This window comes from Globicephala melas, chromosome 4 (genome assembly GCF_963455315.2).
Source record: "Globicephala melas chromosome 4, mGloMel1.2, whole genome shotgun sequence".
In the NCBI taxonomy this organism is placed as follows: Eukaryota; Metazoa; Chordata; class Mammalia; order Artiodactyla; family Delphinidae; genus Globicephala; species Globicephala melas.
The window spans coordinates 8,852,440-8,856,644 of NC_083317.1; positions in this window are offsets into that span (position 1 = coordinate 8,852,440).

The window sequence follows — 4,205 nt, forward strand, 5'->3', positions numbered from 1 at the left end:
ACGGGCTCTAGAGTACAGTCTCAGTAGTTGTGGCACACAGGCTTAGTTGTTCCGCGGCATGTGGGATCTTCCCGGACCAGGGCCCAAACCCATGTCCCCTGCATTGGCAGGCGGATTCTTAACCACTGTGCCACCAGGGAAGCTCGGCTGATGTGTTTTGAGGCTCAATGGGGGGCACCCTGCACCGTGCGGTCCACCCACGGCTTCTCATTAAATCCGTATTGTAAGTCCATGAGGCAGGGACTCTCTGTGATCTCATGTTACAGGTGAGAAAGAGACAGGCAAGGCTCAGCAAGGCTAAGCAACAAACCCTTGGCCACACCGCAAGTGGTAGAGCCAGGGTTCAAGCCCAGGCAGGCTGGCTGGCTGGCCCCAGAGCCTGTGACCTTCAAGCCCTGCAGTTGCCGAGAACCTGTGTTCTGCTGGGTTCAGCTACCACAGGTTAACTCACTGGTGCTTCTGGTTGTACCTTCTCATACGAACCACTTCCACGCTTTTTCCAAAGTTCCTGTATTGTTCTTTTAGGAGTTCTCAGAGTATCGTGTATTCTCATTTTGTAGATTAGGATATTTGAGTGACGAGAGGGCATTCTATACTAAACGTCTTAAAGACCAAATTAACCATCAATTAGGGATCTGGACCCACTGCTGTTCAGAGTCCAGTCTGCTGGTCAGCTCACCAGGCCATGGGCATTCTCAGTTCCCAGGGTTGGCTCGAATTGGTGGTTGTGATGCTTAATTTTTTTATGTGAATTAATTTATTTTTTATTGAAGTGTAGTTGATTTCCAATGTTGTGGTAGCTTCAGGTGTACAGTGAAGTGATTCAGTTATACATATACATATTCTTTTCCATTATAGGTTGTTACAAGATATTAAATACAGTTCCCTGTGCTATACAGTAGGTCCTTGTTGTTTATGTTATAGTTAATTTTAAGTGTCCATTTAGAGAGTGTTTTTTGGGTGAGGTTAACATTTAAATTTGTGGACTTTGAGTAAACAGATGGGATGAGGCCCACACGGTTTAGGGAGAGCAATCAGTGGAAGGCCTGAATGGAACAGAAAGTCCAGCCTCACCGAACAAGAGGGAGCTCTCCTGGGTTTCCACGTGGCAGCCTTTGGCCTGGAACTGCGGCACTGGCTTTCCTGGATCTCCAGGCTGCAGGCCCACACTGCAGATTTTGGACTTGCCAGCCTCCATGTCGTGTGAGCCAATTTCTTGTAATAAATCCCTCTCCCTGTCTTTTGTGTATTATATATGTATATAGATACACATATGTGTATATTCACACACATATATGTGTGTGTATTTATATATACGCACACATACTATTGGTTCTGTTTCTCTGGAGAACCCTAATATAGTGGTTAAATATCTCCCCAGAAATCACTAAGTTTCTCCCCTGAGAAAATGGAACTCTCAGCTTAAGAGGAAGATACATGTCTCACTCAATCCTTTCAACGACCTTATAAGGCACTGAAATGCTGGATTCCTATTTCACAGATGGGAAGATTGAGGCCTAGGGAGGTGACATAAAACGTGCCAGGTCACACAGCAGCTTAGCAGTTGAGACAGAATTAAAACCCCACGCTTTCTAGCTCCAAAGTCCATACCCTTCCCACTGTCCTGGTCACGTATCCCACACCCCCTTCACACCATCCCACACACTCCGGCAGCTACATTTGTGGGGAGAACCCCACAATCACTTGGCCTCCTGGCCTAAGTTCCCCGGCCTCCATCAAGTACAACTCCCTCGCCAGTCTTCCACGCACGAGCGTGTGGAATGAGCGCTAAAGTAGTTATGTGCTGGCTTGAAATCTAAAGGTAGAAGGGCCTTGCCTGGCCTAAGCAGAAGTCCCCCTCCTGCTCTGCTCCTGAGGATAAGGTCCAGAGACAAACACTCCTCCGATCCCAGCATGGTGCCTGCTTTCCCTGAGTCTCACGGGCCAGGCCCCTCTCAGCTCTCAGGGAATGTGACAAATCAGACTTCACCTTGGTTTTTGCACTTAACATCTTTCCACAGCAGTGCACGTGGTCCAGCTAACAGCTGCATTACATGCCACCATATAGCTATACTGTAATTTTTTTTTTTTTTTTTTTTTTGCTGTACGCGGGCCTCTCACTGTTGCGGCCTCTCCCGTTGCGGAGCACAGGCTCTGGATGCGCAGGCTCAGTGGCCATGGCTCACGGGCCCAGCCGCTCCGCGGCATGTGGGATCCTCCCGTACCGGGGCACAAACCCGTGTCCCCCACATCGGCAGGCGGACTCTCAACCACTGCGCCACCAGGGAAGACCAGCTATACTGTAATTTAATTAATCTCCTTTTGGTAGACACTTGGATGATTTTCAGCCCTGTTTTCCATTTCAAGATAGTGCAACAAACCTTTGTGCGTATATCTTTGTGTAGTTGTGAGGCACGGCGGATGTTACATTTGTTGCTAACGTAGAGAAATGTCATTAAGACTGTATTTTTTTGGTTCAAAAATTTAAAAACCTTTTTGAGGTTACTGTCTTCCAACGCATTATACCTTTGACTACACTGAATATAAATACCTTCTAAATCTAGCTTATATGTGTGTGAAACACTTCCGGAGTGTTCTGCCAGCATATGACTTGGATTTATAGAACTCTTTGGAACAACAAAATAGCGTTTAATTACCTAGAAAGTAATAAACATGAAAAATGTATCGTAATGTATAATACACTACTTCCATAACAATGGGATTAAAAATCTTTTTTAAAAATGCATGAAATTAGTTAATAAATGTGACAGTGGAGCGAAGGCCTAGCAATATCGCCCTCTAGTGGCTCGTTGGAGTACTCGTTCCATCAGGAATCGAAATTCATCACTTCCGCAACCACATTCAGGAGGCGGGAGGCCACTGTGCGGCGCTGGCTTTGGGGGAGGCTCCAGTAACACAGTGTCTCCTCATTCCTGTAACTGCTGGGTTAGCAGCAGTGACACTGGACCTGGGGGGCAAAGTTTTCTTCAAGATCCACCCTCTTCTTGAGTAGCTGAATATGGAGGTTCCTTACGAAACCAATGAGCTCAAAGAACTTCAACTGCCCGTCACTGGTGTATCTTCAGATTTCACAACTCCTACGAGTTCTCAGTGCTGACTGCCCGTTGAATCGCTCGGGTTTTTACAATGCACATGCCCGGCTGGGTGTCTCCCTCACCTTTAGAAGCTGATTCCGGGGTCACGAGCCTAGACTTGAGTTGGTTTTATTTTGTTTTGTCTGTAAAGCCCCGCTGGCGATGTGGAGCAGGGCCAGGCTGGGAAGCACGGGTGCTGCCAGCTCCGTGTACTTGGTGGGCAGCAGGACATGGGGACAGAAGAGGGAAGGAGGGCCTGGAGGGCCAACACCCAGCACTGCACTCTTCCCAAGCAGGCGCTTCTCAGACCTGCCACGGGCGCCGACCAAAGGCAGAGAGACCTGGAGTTATTACAAAGACTTGCTATTACACTTGAAATGCCTTTCCAGGTAACCTTCTATGACGGAAGGCGACACAAGTCATTTGGGGTGTTAAGAAAAGAGGCTGGAGTGTGGACCCCGGACAATCATCACTAAGCATTTGTTCTTAAAACAGCTTTTTTTTTTTTTTTTTTTTGGCCGCGCCATGCAGCACGTGCGGGATCTTAGTTCCCCGACCTGGGATCGAACCCATGGCCCCTGCTATGGAAGCGCGGACTCTTAACCACAGGACCGCCAGAGAAGTCACACAAACAGCTTCTTAACTGAGGCCATACTTGTTACAGTGTCTCTCAGAGCCTAAACCAGAGGGAAAGTATAGAACTTATGTAAGGGATCCAGGCCAGTGAGTTCTTTTCTCTGCATGCTGACAGTTTGTGCTGACGAGGGCAGGACTCAGGCGCAAACTGAAGAAAACAGCCACCGCCTCTCGCGATTTAGCTGTTAAAGCCACAGTAGATCTTGCTTAAAAGCAGGAAGTGGGGGCTTCCCTGGTGGCGCAGTGGTTTAGAGTCCGCCTGCCGATGCAGGGGATGCGGGTTCGTGCCCCGGTCCGGGAAGATCCCACATGCCGCGGAGCGGCTGGCCCGTGAGCCATGGCCGCTGAGCCTGCGCGTCCGGAGCCTGTGCTCCGCAACAGGAGAGGCCACAACAGTGAGAGGCGCGCGTACCGCAAAAAAAAAAAAAAAAAAAAAAAAAAGAAAGCAGGAAGTGGAAGGAAACAGCTGGGTGA